The sequence below is a fragment of the Hibiscus syriacus genome, unplaced genomic scaffold (genome assembly GCF_006381635.1).
Source record: "Hibiscus syriacus cultivar Baekdansim isolate YM2019G1 unplaced genomic scaffold, ASM638163v2 tig00112319_pilon, whole genome shotgun sequence".
NCBI lineage: Eukaryota > Viridiplantae > Streptophyta > Magnoliopsida > Malvales > Malvaceae > Hibiscus > Hibiscus syriacus.
This window is the reverse complement of record NW_024063301.1, coordinates 791,056-807,771: the sequence shown is the minus strand read 5'-3', so window position 1 is coordinate 807,771 and position 16,716 is coordinate 791,056. Positions and strand designations below refer to the sequence as shown.

The window sequence follows — 16,716 nt, the reverse complement described above, 5'->3', positions numbered from 1 at the left end:
ATTTTCAACTTTCAAAAACTTTAAAGTGCGGGTGAAACTTGATTATGGAAATAAGATCAAGTGTTTCCGAATAGATAATGGAGGAGAATACACAAGTGAAGAATTTGATGACTTTTGCAGAAAAGAATGCATCAAAAGATAGTTCACAATGGCGAACACTCCTCAACAAAATGGAGTGGCAGAGAGGATGAATAGAACCTTGTTAGAAAGAACAAGAGCATTGTTGAGAGTTACAAGCCTAGAAAAATCATTTTCGGCGGAAGCAATCAATACCGCCTGTTATTTGGTGAATCGAGCTCCATCAACTGCAATAGAGCTGAAGACACCAATGGAGATGTGGACTGGTAAACCAGCTGATTATTCAAACCTCCATATATTTGGAAGTATTGTGTATGTTATGTACAACTCCCAAGAAATTTCAAAGTTGGATCCAAAATCCAGGAAATGCAAATTGTTGGGGTATGCTGATAGAGTAAAGGGGTATCGCTTGTGGGATCCCATTGCCCGCAAAGTGATCATCAGCAGAGATGTTATCTTTGTAGAAGATAAAATATGAAGAAAAGAAGATGATGATAACGCTGAAAAGTCAGAGACTACACAGATACATGTGGAAAAGGAGTTTGAATAAGGAGATTCTCCTGAAGCAGAATCAGCACATGATGAACAAGAACTAGAGAGTTCTGAAGCTCCAACAACTCGTTAATCAGATCGTGTGAGAAGACGTCCCAATTGGCACTCAGATTATGTTATAGAAGGAAATATTACATACTGCCTTTTAATAGAGGACAGTGAGCCATCAACATTCCAGGAGGCAATAAATAGCTCAGATGCTTCACTATGGATGATGGTGATGCAAGAAGAAATTGAAGCCCTTCATAAAAATAATACATGGACCTTGTGCCACTACCATAAGGAAGGAAGCCAATTGGTAACAAATGGGTCTTCAAAATCAAGCGAAATGGTAATGATCAAGTGGAGTGGTATCGTTCAAGACTAGTGATCAAATGATATGCTCAAAAAGAATGTATTGATTTCAATGAAATCTTTTCTCCGATGGTTCGAATAACAATAGTTCGAGTAGTCTTGGCAATGTTTGCTACATTGAACTTACATCTAGAGAAGCTAGATGTTAAAACAACTCTTTTTCATGGAAATCTTGAAGAAGAAATTTATATGCTCCAGCCTGAAGGTTTTGAAGAAAAAGAAAAGAAGAACTTGGTTTGCAGGTTGAACAAATCTCTGTACGGTCTAAAGCATGAACTGAGGTGTTGGTATAAGAGATTTGAATCCTTCATTATGTGTCTTGGATACAACAGGCTTAATGCAGAAAATTGTTCTTATTTCAAGAGGTTTGGTGATAACGATTTTGTTATATTGTTGTTGTATGTGGATGACATGTTGGTTGAAGGACCCAACAAAGATCATTTTGAAGAATTGAAGACACAACTGGCTAAGGAATTTGAAATGAAGGACTTGAGATCAACAAACAAGATTCTAGGAATGCAAATTCACCGAGACAGAAGTAATAGGGAGATTTGGCTTTCACAAAAGAATTACTTGAAGAAGATCTTGTCACGATTCAACATATAAGATTGTAAGCTAATTTCTACCCCGCTTCCTATTAACTTCAAATTATCCTTCAGTATGAGTCCTAGTAATGAAGAAGAGATGATGGAGATGGCTCGAGTACCGTATGCATCAACAGTGGGAAGTTTAATATTCTCTATGATATGCGCAAGACCAAACATTGCACAAGCAGTGGGAGTGGTTAGTCAATACATGGTGAATCCATGCAAAGAGCACTGGAATATAGTAAAGAAGATTTTTAGATACATCAAAGGGACCTCAAATGTTGCATTATTTTACAGAGGATCAAACTTACTAATCAATGGGTATGTAGATTCTGACTATACAGGGGATTTGGATAAAAATAAATCTACTAAAGATATGTGTTCAAAATTGCTGGTGGAGCTGTAAGCTGGGTTTCAAAATTGCAGTCAGTTGTGGCTACATTCACAACAGAGGCAGAATATGTAGCAGCTACACAAGCCAATAAAGAAGCAATTTAGTTGAATATACTATTGGAGGAGCTTGGGCACAATCAAGAGTAAATCTCTATGTTTTGTGACAGTCAAAGCGCCTTGCATCTAGCAACGAATCCGATATTTCATTCAAGGACACAACACATACGAGTTCAGTACCATTTCATTCGTGAAAATATGGAAGAAGGGATGGTAGATATGCAGAAGATTCATACCAAAGACAACATAGCAGATTTCATGACGAAGGCGATCAATGTTGATAAATTTACTTGGTGTCGATCCTCTTGTGGCCTGTCAGAAATGTAAGCAACATGAAGGTACAAGGTAGAAAGAATGGTGTGAAGATGTGATTGGAACAATCAAATTTTCAAGTGGTAGATTGTTAGAAAGTCAAGTGGCAAGTGGCCAACTTGTTGCAAACTTTCAGTGCAACAAGTTGGCAACCGAAATTATTAAAAAATGGCATGGTAAAATCTCTCAACTAGTCCCTGTACTTAGGGTATTTACAAGATTAGTCCTTAAGCTTCAACTATAAATACCCTAACCCATTTAGCTTCAAAACCATCCCAAATTATTATAGCTTTCTCTCAATACTAGATAATTTAGTGAGTTTTCTTGAGAGTTGTTTTCTCCTTTTTATCAAGAGAGAATTGTCATTGTTTTCTCCTTGTTAGATCGAGAGAAGTTTTAATTCCTATTTTCTCATAGTGAAATTCTTCTACCTTTGCCCGTGGTTTTTACCTTATATTATTTAGGGGTTTCCACGTAAAATTTGTGTCTTCTTTATCTTTATTTTTATTTTCTCAAATTATTAGTTGTGATTTTGCTCTATCCGATAGCCGTATTCCGCAACACATCCTGGTTAGAGAACAAAGCCATTACCTTGTCTCAATCCCAACGTGGTTGGTCCTTGTGCATGAAGTCCCTGTATTTCACGTTCATATGGCGTGCATTGTTGTAGGCACCTGCAAGTTTAAGCATCTTTATACCACCCCAGTTATCCTGAAATAATCTAGTAGGACTGTTAAAGCCCACCCGCCAAAATAATTCAGTCGAAAGGACCTGTAAGGTCTTATAAAAACCCTTTCACGCATATGAACTCTTATCTCGTATTTTTAGCGTGTAAGATATCTTCACCAGGATAGTACTTTGCATGAAGTACACGAGCAAACAATGAGTCCTGCTCCTTAATAAGTCTCCAGATCTATTTACCTAGCATAGTGAAATTAAAGGATTGAAGATCGCAGAATCCTAGTCCACCCAGTCACATAATCCCAATGTTCTTATTCAAAAGATGTTCTGGTGATAGATAAAAGTACATGGCATACTAGGACAAGGTCGGGGCCATAGCTTTAAGAAATACCTCTCAACCTCCATACGATAAGAGCCTATGTTTCCATCCGGTTACTCTTGTGAATACTTTGTCTCACAAATATTCGAATGTTTGTGTTTTATTTTTACCAATATGAAGTGGTAGCTCGGTGTTCCGGAATTGTCTTCAGAATGAAATAAATGACAGACTTCGATAAGTTAATCTTTTTTCCCCGAAAGAAACAACATAGAGATTTAGAATCATTTTGATGTTATTAGCTTCAGAAGTTGAGTTTTTAAGAAAAAATTAAACTATCATTTGCGTACAAAAGATTGGATACACGAGGACTATTCTGGGAGGCTAGTATGACTTTAATAGTTCCATTACATTGAGCTCTATAGAACAACATCGATAAACCTTATGTCACAAAAAGAAATAAAAATGGAGATAAGGGGTCACCCCGTCGTAGTCCTCTATTAGGAGTAAATTCGCTACTCAAGGAACAATTAACACGAGCTACAAAAGAGACAGTGGTAACACACGTCATAATTAATTCCATAAAACTACTATAGAATCCAAGTTTTAACACGACATTCCGTAGGAATTGCCACTCAACTCTATCATATGCCTTCTCAATGTCAAGTTTAAGTGCAACCCCTTATTAATTTCGTTCTTTGATGAATTCAAGTAATGTAATAGCTCATGTGCAACCAAGATATTATAAAACATTTACCTTACAGGTAGGAAAACATCCTAATTGTCTCTAATATAGGATGCTATCAATGGTTTCAAATAGTTTACCATTACTTTCACACAATTTTATAAATAGCAGTATATAAACTAATAGGACGTATCTGCTTGACCTGTTCTACCTTAGGAATAAGCACTAGGATAGTCTTGTTTACCATGGACATGTCCTTACGACCATTAAGTAGGTCTAAACAAAGGTTCACCACATCGTCACCCATGAGTAACCAATGTTGCCTGAAGAAAATAGCAGGCAAACCATAAATTCCTGGTGTCTTTCTAAGATTAATGTCTTGAAAAACAACCATCACCTCACTCTTTGTAAAAGGCTTAGTTAGTTCTTCATTCATCGCGGGTGTGATCACAATGTCAATAGCCTCTAGAATATCTAGAATCGGAGTAGCATTGGATGTTGCAAGCAAGCCCGTAAAGTAGTTAATGACAATAAGGGAGATTTCATCACTCTTTTGGTCAAATGCTCATTTACATCAAATAATCCTTTGATTCGATTCTTCTTTTGGCGTCGGGTTGACTGAGCATGAGAAATTACTTGTACTTGGTTTATTTCCCAACAACTGGTATCAGAGCTTTTGTTTGTGAATTCTGTCAATTTTTTGCGAGGTTACTATTCAGGTTACTATTCACGTGAATAGTGAATTTTATGAATAGTGAAATTTGGTCGGCGATACGAGTTTGTCGACAGAGGTGTTCTAATACACGGCGGTTCACAGAAATTGTCAGAAAAGATCCAAACGAAGCCAGATTCGAGTGGGAGCGATGGCTGCAGACGAAGGGAAGGTGAAAATTGAAAAGTTCGATGGTGCAGACTTTGGATTTTGGAAGATGCAAATTGAAGATTTTCTATACCAGAAAAATCTATATCAACCCCTCTCAGGAAAACAACCAGAGGGCATGAAGAATGAAGACTGGGCTCTTCTCGACAGACAAGCCCTCAGAGTTATCCGACTGACGTTATCCCGTAATGTTGCTTTCAACATAGCAAAGGAAGAGACCACGGCGGGTCTTATGACGGCTCTCTCCAATATGTATGAGAAGCCATCGACCTCAAACAAAGTTCATTTGATGAGGCGATTATTTAATTTGCGGATGACGGAAGGGGCATCGGTGGCACAACACCTAAATGAACTCAACACAATCACAACCCAGTTGAGTTCAGTGGAAATTGAATTTGATGATAAAGTTCGAGCTTTAATTCTCTTATCATCTTTACCAGACAGTTGGAATGCTACTATTACAGCAGTCAACAATTCGTCGGGAAACAAAAAATTAAAATTCGACGATGTTCGGGATCTGGTACTGAGCGAAGAAATTCGACGGAGAGAATCGGGTGAAGCATCAACCTCCTCAGCCTTGCACACGGAGTCAAGAGGGAGAACTTCAGAAAGAAATTCAAATCGTGGCAGATCGAAATCCAGAAGGGGAAAATCAAGAACAGGAAATAAAGATTTTACCTGTTATAATTGCGGCAAGAAGGGCCACTTCAAAAGAGATTGTCGAGCACCGAAGAAAAATACTGGCGCACAGGAATCTGCCAACATGACAGAGGAGACAGGTGATGCTATGATTTTAAGCGTCAACAGTCCGATTGAATCATGGATTTTGGATTCAGGGGCATCTTTCCACTCCACGCCATGCCAAGAAATCATGGAGAACTATGTCAGTGGTGATTTTGGGAAGGTTCATCTTGCTGATGATGAAAGTTTGAAGATCGTCAGAAAAGGAGACATCCAACTAAAGCTGCCAAACCAGACCACCTGGAAGCTGACAGGAGTGAGACATATTCCTGGTCTCAAAAGAAATTTGATTTCTGTAGGACAGCTTGATGGAGAATGATACAGTACAACCTTTTCAGGCTGTGAATGGAAGATTACCAAAGGAGCACTCATCATTGCTCGTGGTAAGAAGACTGTTACTCTCTATGTAACCTCAAATTTAGAGAATATCATTGCAGTAGCAGATGTTGATGGAAAATCAAACCTATGGCACCAAAGGCTTGGCCATATGAGCGAGAAAGGAATGAAGATACTTCTGTCAAAAGGGAAGTTGCCGGATCTAAAGAATGTAGATGTCGGACTATGCGAGGATTGCATCTTTGGCAAACAAAAGAAAGTCAGTTTTGCAAAGATTAGCAAGACACCCAAGGCAAAAAGGTTAGAATTGGTTCATACTGATGTATGGGGACCATCCACAGTTCCATCTCTTGCAGGCTCACTATATTATGTCACCTTCATCGATGATTCAACAAGGAAGGTGTGGGTTTATTTTCTGAAGAAGAAATCAAAAGTCTTCGATACCTTCAGAAAATGGAAGGCCATGGTGGAAAATGAGACTGGTTTAAAAGTCAAGCGGTTGAGGTCTGACAATGGAGGAGAGTACAGAGATAGTACATTCAGAGATTTCTGCGCAAATAATAGGATCAAGATGGAGACAACAATTCCCATAACACCGCAGCAGTAAGGCATAACAGAGCGCATGAACAGAACTCTGAATGAACGTGCCAGAAGCATGAGGATACATGCCAGATTTCCCAAATTTCTATGGGCTGAAGCTATCAACACTGTAGCTTACCTGATCAACCGTGGGCCCTCAGTTCCTTTGGATGGCGGAATACCAGAGGAAGCTTGGAGCAAGAAAGAAATAAACCTTTCACACTTAAGAGTGTTTGGTTGTATTTTTTATGTACACATAAACTCTGCTGAAAGAAGTAAACTTGATGCCAAGTCCAACAAATACGTATTTGTTGGTTACGGTGGTGATGAGTTTGGTTACCGGTTTTGGGACTACGAAAATCGGAAGTTCATTAGAAGTAGAGACGTCATTTTTAATGAAAATGTGATGTACAAAGACAGGTGAACCGCAAAATCAAGTAATATCGAAGCTGAAACAAAGGAATTTGCTGAGTTCGAGGAGATTTCTGGAAATAATGTTCAGATCAGTCCTGAAACAGTTCAAGAGGAAGAACCAGGCACACCAAAACTGAGACGCTCCTCCAGAATTCCTAAACCAACCGAACGGTATTCTCCTTCTTTGCACTACTTGTTGCTGACTGATAATGGTGAACCAGAGTGCTATGATGAAGTAATGCAAGTGGAGGATTCAGTCAAGTGGGAGTCTTCCATGAAAGATGAGATGGACTCGCTTATGTCAAATCAGACATGGGAATTAGCTGAATTACCACCTGGCAAGAAAGCGCTCCATAACAAGTGGATTTACAGGATCAAAGAATAGCACGATGGGAGCAAACGCTATAAAGCAAGATTGGTTGTCAAAGGTTTTCAACAAAAAAAAGGTATTGATTACAATGAAATTTTCTCTCCATTCGTGAAGCTATCTACAATCAGACTGGTGTTGAAAATTGTAGCTATAGAGAATTTACATCTTGAGCAGTTAGATGTAAAGACAGCTTTCCTTCATGGTGATTTGGAGGAAGAAATCTATATGAGGCAGCCAGAAAGCTTCATAGAGGCAGACAAGAAAAACCTGGTATGCAGGTTGAAGAAGAGCTTGTATGGTTTAAAACAAGCTCCTAGACAGTGGTACAAGAAGTTCGATAGTTTCATGAGTAGCAGTGGTTTTACCAGATGCCAAACAGATCATTGTTGCTACATCAAGAGGTTCGACAATTGCTTCATTATTTTATTGTTGTACGTTGATGACATGCTCGTTGCAGGCTCAGACATGCAAGAGATTATAAACTTGAAGCAAAAATTGTCAAAGCAGTTTGCTATTAAGGATCTGGGTGCTGCAAAGCAGATTCTTGGGAAGAGGATCAAGAGAGACACAAAGTCAGGGACTTTGATATTATCATAGGCTGAGTACATCAACAAAGTACTCTCCAGGTTCAACATTCAAGATGGTAAACCATTAAGTACACCTTTAGGTGTTCATTTCAGACTCTCCAAAGAACAGTCACCAAAGACGGAAGAAGAACGTGCACACATGGTTAAGGTACCGTACGCCTCAGCGATTGGAAGTTTGATGTATGCCATGGTTTGTACCAGACCAGATATTGCTCAAGCAGTGGGAGCTGTTAGCAGGTACATGAATAATCCGGGCAAGGTACACTGGGAAGCAGTCAAATGGATCCTCAGATATCTGCGGGGTACCACAAACAAAGCACTTTGTTTCAAAGGTGGAGATACGATACTAACAGGCTATGTAGATGCTGACTTAGCCGGAAATGTTGACATCAGAAGGAGCACTACAGGGTATGTCTATACTCTAGGAGGAACCGCAGTGAGTTGGGTTTCTCAACTACAGAAGATAGTTGCTCTCTCCACAACTGAAGCAGAATATGTCGCTGTTACGGAAGCTAGCAAGGAGATGGTTTTGCTCCAAAGTTTCTTGGAAGAGTTAGGCAAGAAACAAGAAAACAATGTCTTGTATTGCGACAGTCAAAGTGCTATACATCTAGCAAAGAATCCGTCTTTTCATTCCAGGACAAAGCACATACAATTGCGATATCATTTTATCCGGTCTCTTCTGGAAGATGAGATTTTGAAACTTGAAAAGATCAGTGGAGATTGTTGAAAGTTTTAAAATGGTTTTCAAGTTTGGTAACCAACTTTGAAAAAAATGGTTTTCAAAGTTTGGTAAATGTTTCTTTGAAAATGGTTTTCAAAGTTTGGTAAATGTTTCTTTGAAAAATAGTTTTTCAAAGTTTGGTAGATGTTTGTTGAAAAATGATAATGGGATAATCATAATTAATCCCTAGGTTTTAGGGTATTTACAAGATTAAGTCCTTAAGTTTCAACTATAAATACCCTAGCTCATTTAGCTTCAAAACCATCCCAAAAATCATTTCTTTCTCCCAATACTAGAGAGTTTTCTTGTGAGTAGTGAGTGTTTTGTAAACACCTGCAAATTTTCTCTCTTAGTAAAAGATCTGCAGCAGTCCGGAGACGTAAGCACAGTTGGCTGAACTCCGTTATCAATTTCGGGTATTATTTTTCCGCTTTTATTTTGCATTCTCACTAATCTGGTTATAGGGAAATTACTTGTACTTGGTAAATGTTTCTTTGAAAAATAGTTTTTCAAAGTTTGGTAGATGTTTGTTGAAAAATGATAATGGGATAATCATAATTAATCCCTAGGCTTTAGGGTATTTACAAGATTAAGTCCTTAAGTTTCAACTATAAATACCCTAGCTCATTTAGCTTCAAAACCATCCCAAAAATCATTTCTTTCTCCCAATACTAGAGAGTTTTCTTGTGAGTAGTGAGTGTTTTGTAAACACCTGTAAATTTTCTCTCTTAGTAAAAGATCTGCAGCAGTCCGGAGACGTAAGCACAATTGGCTGAACTCCGTTATCAATTTCGGGTATTATTTTTCCGCTTTTATTTTGCATTCTCAATAATCTGGTTATAGGGATATTACTTGTACTTGGTTTATTTTCCAACAAGAAGGTCGTATTACGACCGCCAAAAGTCAACCAATTAACTCGTGAACATTGAGCCCAATATCTTTCCTTTGAATTGAGTAAAGAGTTCAATTCCTACTTAGCCTTAACAATTCAGTTCAGATCCATGTGCCATTGGTTTCTAGCTAAATCCATCATTTATAGTTCTATTTAGCAATTAGCTTCTTTGTAGAATCCGAACAATTAGATTGTCAACTTTTTAGTGATTCACCCACTGCTTCTAATTTTTGCAAAGCGGAACCATTAGTATATTTTCGTGCAGTATGGACGCGTGAGACACATGCCTTTTCATGGGACCGGCATGTGTCGTACCAAAATAATCACATCCTTGTACTCGTCTTTGCCCATGGTGAACGAATGTTGTATTCATAACAATGAAGCAACGATCGGAACAATCAGAATGTTTAAAAGAAACACGAAATTGAGGGTGACCAGACAACCGATTCGAGATGCTAAAAATCAATCTTGTCGTTTGACTGTGGAATTAGTTGTATTATTTCCAGAGAACCAACTAAACCATCCTTAGGATGGTCTACAATCCGCTAGCTCATTGAGATCTAGAACAGCTCGAAATTCATTCAATTACACTCGAGGTTTTCGTCTTCCCCAATTCTCTCGAAGTCGATGAATACCTCATTGAAATCGTTCCCTAATAACCAAGGTAGTCGGGACGATACTTTGAGAGTATCAATTATGCGCTAAGTTATATGATTAAATTATACAATATAATGACTATATATTCCTATGAAATGGAAAAGTTCAGTGTCAGTTCGAATTATAACGTTAATATGATTCGAAGAGTACGAAAGAAAGCTCAATATCAACTTTATTATTTCAAAGTAGCATAAGTTCAGTACAATCATCACTACGATCAATGTAAAGCACCTTTTATACCTAAATTATTCCTAATAACATCACTTTAATTTTGACGTAATCTTGTGATTAGACAGGATTGGGATTGACTTTCCTTAGATTAGGGAATTTTATATTAATTGGGATGATTTTAGTCGTTGATGTAAATTGATCTAGGCCATTGATCGAGTTGGAGTAGTTCAACTATAAAGCTCTAATGCATTTATTCTGTTCTCTTTTTCCCTTTCAGATGTTCTTAAGTTCTCTTTATGCAGGTTGCCTCCAGGGCTATGGCTGGGGCGGAGCGAACTGCTCGACCGCGCAGGGCCCCCAAAAAAGTATATATATATAGTGGCACTTTATCAATAAACACCACTATAGATGAACCTATTGCGACGTTGTTTTTAAAAAAACGCCACTATTATTGCGGTTTTATTGATAAAATGCCATTATAGATGGATCTATCACGGCGTTTGTCAAGAAAACGCCACTATTGTTGCCCCGAATCAAATATATCTAGAAAATAGGGGCCCCTTTATAAGAATTTGTACAGGGCCCCCGAAAACCTTGCCACGGCCCTGGTTGCCTCTTTAGGTGACTAGAGTAGTCCTATGATGTTTATACTTCCACACGAGTGACCAACCTTGTTGGCTTTCATAGCCCTGTTGGTGAAAATCTTTGTTGAATTATATTCTCACAAAGCGTGGTTTAAGACTTACTTATGTTGGGACCATCGGTGTACCCCTTGGTGCAGCGAAAACAAAAACTTGACGGTCTGACCAGCGATTCAAGTACGCAAAACTGAAATCGGGAGGAAAGGATGCGTATACATATAATGGGTTCTTTGAAAAACAACAAAGACAACAACAACTAATGGTGATCACGAACAGTTCGAATCATAAGCCTCCACGGAAACACGCCTCGACCTCTACTCAATTCACTCGATTGAGAGCAAAATTTACTTTTCCCAAAAACAGTTTTGAGAAAAACGGCTGAAGAAGAAACGACTACTAGACCTTACCTCACTTTAAATATACGAGTTACCCTAACATATTAGGGATTTTAAGTTATTTCAAATTAATTCAAATCTTATTTAATTAATTCAAACTAAATATCCATCAAAGACTTATAATCTGAATTACAATCTTTAAAGTTTATTTACACTCTTATTTAATTATTCCGAATTAAATATCTATTAAAAGAGTTGCAATCAAAATTATATTCTTTTAATGTTTAATTACTATATTTTGGATAATTAAAATCATATGTATATCAAATATACATATATTATCTCTAGATATATTTTAGTAACGTACAACAAATTGTACATCTTTGCTCATTTCAATCTTAGGGTGTGACCCTGTAGGTTCTTGTAACATTAATAGTAATTATTAGAACAATTCTAATATTACATACAATGAGTGACATCTAGCAATATATCTTTGTCACCTAAGTTACAAGAAATTATGATTTGAAATATAATCTTTGTGATTAACTCTTTTATGTATTACATCATTTTGTCCTTTATATCTAGTATAGAGACAAGTCTTGGAATAGTTACACCTGTATAGCTCATCTATTGTTTTTTGATATCTAGAGTAGACTATAATTAACGAATAATTTGTGACATCTCATAGCAACTTATTTGAGTATGGTCATGCATTTCTAGTCTCACTCAATTAAGTGACCTGTGATATATTTCCTATTATGTAGGAAGGACAAATCCTATCTTAATCATACACACCCCACTACATATATCGAGATATATTCAATGACAGTCTTAGTAGTGCAATCAGTTACGGAGCATGTTTAACTGTATCAAAACATAAAACAATATATGTTGGGATAACATTGATCTCAAGTATGAGGATCATACATATAGCCATCACCATGAGCAATGTTATGACCGTCACATAATAATCCAAGACATATACTCATGGTGGGTCAATCCAATACATTGTTCTCTAACAATATAATCATGTATCAATTCTGACATCTCTATGTCAATGACAACTCGTTGTCATCATTCAATAACATGTTAGTCTTAAATATATTATTATTGTCCATGTCCATAATAATGTTTGACTATGGATCTTTTAATAATAATAATGTTATTATATGAACTTTATTATCTTTCAGTTTATGTTAAACACATATATGTAACTGAAAATAATAGTGGCAATACTCTTATTCAATAAAATCGGTAAATAAATGTATTATTACAATTATTATATGATTGGTCTTTGGACATATTCTAACAACTTAAACGTAGAACTGATCAAGAGGTGTCGTGTTTAAGGCCGTAGGTCCTTTCGGACAGAAACTCTGTGTGGTGGTGTATGTATTATGATTGTACATTTAAAAAATTAGAATACAATGCATAAATAGTCCTTTGATTGTACAATTTCCTTCTTTTAATTTTTCGATTATGAAAAGTTATAAAATAGTTATCTGATTTTAAAAATAAAATGTAATAGGTGATAATGTGTTAATTAATAAAATTGGTATAATAACAAAAATATCCTTTAACTTCTATACATTGTTTTAATTTAATCCTAACATTTCAAATTCATACAAATTTAATCTATCTTCCACCCCATTTTCATCTTTATCCCTTCACTATTATCATCCACCATCATTTTGGTCCTCGTTCTTCCACTGCCGCCATTAGAGGTGGCAAATGGGTCATTCGGATCGGGTTTAAGTCGGGTCATTTCAAGTCTAGATTAAATTCAGTTTAATTTTGTTCAAATTGGATCGGATCTAGTTCGGTTGTACGGTGAATCGGGTTGGGTCAATTTTTGGGTCGGGTGATTATTGGATCGATTGTTTCTTGGTTAGGATCAATAACGAATTGGTTGATTTTTTTGGATCGTGTCGGGTCAATATCAGGTCGGGCCATTTTTTAGTCAGGTTAATACAAGATAGGTTAGATTTCAGGTCGGGTCAATATTGGATCGGTAGATTTTCGGTTTAGATCAACCTTTACATCAGGTCAATTCGGGTTGAATTGGTTATGAGTCTAATTAAAATCAGGTATATATAGAATAATTGATATATACTTGTAAAAACATGTCTTCTTATTTGTTAATTTTATCATTTAGATTTAATTTCAATTTTCAATCGTTCAATGTTTTGAATTAAACAATCATTTAAAGATGATAAATTGATAATTTGACACAAATACGATACTATAATACGTGTTAGAATTTGTTATAAAAATTTTATATTGATCTCATATGAAAAGTTTATAATGAGAACTATTTGATATAATTTTTTAATTAAAAATTGTATTTCCAATTATAAATTTAATATTTTTATTAAATTTTAAAAAATAATACATAATTTTATTTGTTAAGTTTTAGTCGTAACATAAGTAAACTTTATATTATTTTTATTATAAATCTAATATTATTTCCTTTGTTTTAGTTGTTTTCTATTATTTTTATTATAAATCTAATATTTTTATAACAAGTAAGATAAGCAAACTTTATTTATTATTGTTTTCAATCTTACAATTAGATTCTTACATTTATATTTCTCTTAAACTTTCTATTATTTTATTATAAATATAATATTTTTAATAAATTATCAATTTTATTTAAATTAATTTATTATTGAAAATAAATTTTATCGTTTAAGAACTTTTATCAATTTCAATTTGTCTGGGTTGCTTTTGGGTCGAGTTAAATTCGGTTGGGTTAATATTCGGTTCGGGTTTCTTTCAATTTGTGTTAATTTCGGTTCGGATTGTTTTCAGTTCGGGTTAATTTCAATTTCGGTTAGGGTTAATTTCAGTTCTTGTTGATTTCAGTTTCGCTAAATTTTAGACGGGTAGGGTTCGGGTCGGGTATTGAATCAAATTTTATATCATGTTCGGGTTAATATCAGGTATTAGGTCATGTAAAATCGATTCGGCTAATCGGGTTCAGGCCAAGTTTGCCATCCCTAGCCGCCATCGTCGTTCATGGAATCGTTCTGCCTTTGAACTGAAGCTTTCTTTCACAAGTTTACAAGCAACAACATCGACTCAAGGAAGAAATTGGATCGGTGACCTTGATTTCTGTACTCTGCACTTAAAGAAAGAAATTTTGGTGAATAAAGCATTCCCTCAAGGACTAAACAAAGTGTATAATACGGATACATATGAGTAATAATAAGTTATTAACTGTTATGGTGATAAGAGCATGTGTCATTATAGATAATATAGTAACTTGTACAATATGCTTGATAATTGGATCTATATAAGTCTAAAGTAAGATCGTTTCTATAAGATTTATGAATTTTTTTTAAAAATACTTACAAAAATTTAAGTACGTGCATTGCCTATTAACGCACAACTACGATGGAGAGAAAAAATAGATTTAATGTTAGTCAATGGGAATGTTAATTTACATAAGCCAAAAAGGTAGTAGAGGTTTATATAATTTAAAAAAAATATTTGGGTTATTATATTATTTTTTCTCTTAATGTAATTGTTTAAATTAGAAAATAAATTGAAAACACTCATTTTGTCCGGAATTTCATTCGAGTTTTGTTGATATATTACATATTAATAATTACTTAGGATTACACATTATATATGTTTGTGGTTATACATACATATATTTAGGAGTATATGAAATTATTATTATATACATATAAATATATTACGATAAGCTTTACTGCACTAATTAAATGTCTTATTTTTACAGGCCCATTACATCTTTCAACCCATTTACAAGCCTCGCGACCAGTCAAATGCCGATGATGTTTCCATCTACCGATCGATGAAGAGAATATGAACTTTATAGCAAGAATAATAATCTTTTGAAAAGAATATTATTATTTCCTAAAGTACAGTGATCCAAATCAATCTAAGAATAAAAATAATCTCTCTTTTATGAGGTGAGATTTTCAAATCTCTCCATAAGGGAAAGAAGATTCTCTTTGAAGAGGATAAATAGCCATTCCTGCAAATCAAAAAAGGGGAGGAGCCAAAGAAAAAAAAAGGAGAGGACGGAAGCAGCAAAATTCACCGAGGATAATGGTTCGCGAGTGAAGGAACAAGTCGAGGACAGAGTTGCTAAGCCAATTGAAGGACTTGAAAACAGAGCTTGCTGCCCTCCGCGTAGCTATCCCATTGTTCTCACCTGTTCTTTTGTCGATTGCCCAAAGCTTTGGACCCTTTCTATCACAAATCGCATCAACACCTACAATTCGCATGGGGGCTGAGATGACACTAAAGCAATTAGAGAGCCTTAGTCCTCCCATTATGAAGCAGGTTCTTCCATTAGTTGAGCAACTTCCGCCCTTGTACATGGACTTGGTCAATGGAAGAGAAGATTTTCTCCAAAACCAGAAGAAACTCGACGACTTATAAAGTCGTACTATGGCATTTCAAGGAATCTTCTAATAAAGTTCAAGGATGATACAATAGATGAAACTTCAAACTTGGCTCAGGTGATAAGTTCAGAGTCAGCGATTAGCTCAATGCTAGACTTGTCAATTCGATCATTGACAGGAGATCATGGGCTTCCTCTACAACAAGCTCTACCAGATGTTCCACCTGCAATGGCAGATGCTGTGAACCGTGAAAGTGAGCTTTTGGCAAATCTGAGTGCAGGAACACCATGGGAGACTGTTGCCAAAGAGGTCAGCAATACATTAGGTGTGGACACACCTGTTCTTCGTGCAGGGATATCAAAGGACGTAAACAATCTTGTGGACGTGATCACATCATTGATGGCTTCAAATTCAGGTGCAAAACTCTTGAACCCCTTATTGATAAGTAAAATGAAATAGGTTTAATTATGAATCAAGTCCACGTAAATAGGTTAAATTGTGAATTAAATCCATGTACGAAGTGTAAAGCCTTTAAATTTTTCATGGCGACTAACCCTATGTTATGCTTTGTGACTTCGGCACACATCATGTTAATGTTATATTTAAATTTAGGTATAAGACATCTTTCAATTAATACGCATGGTACCCTCATGTGCATAACTTGACTTATAAATATATAATCGGATTAAGGGTAATATTTTTTTAATTTAAAATTTTTTAAGGGGCTTTTGTCTTCACTTATTAGAGAGCCGCTTTTGACAATTTTAAATTGAAAGTGTATCCCTTTAGTGATACCTAAAAAATTGATTCTTCACTTAAAATTTGGGAACGAAAGAAAAAGAAATGTTCGGTTATTTAAATTTTTCGAGAAAAGATTGTTAGAACTTATCTAAGATCTGGTCTCGATGTCTTTAAATAATCGAATATTCTTCATCTTTCTAAAAAGTCTTGGTAATTTAATTTAATCTATTTTGGTGCATTTGAATATTATAATGGAA

The 16,716-nt window shown here is 35.8% G+C and overlaps 1 pseudogene; it reads left to right on the top strand.

The window, feature by feature from the left end:
- Window positions 1-10,165: 10,165 nt before the first annotated feature.
- Window positions 10,166-16,177, top strand: LOC120177790 (annotated as a pseudogene).
- The last annotated feature ends 539 nt before the right edge of the window (window positions 16,178-16,716 follow it).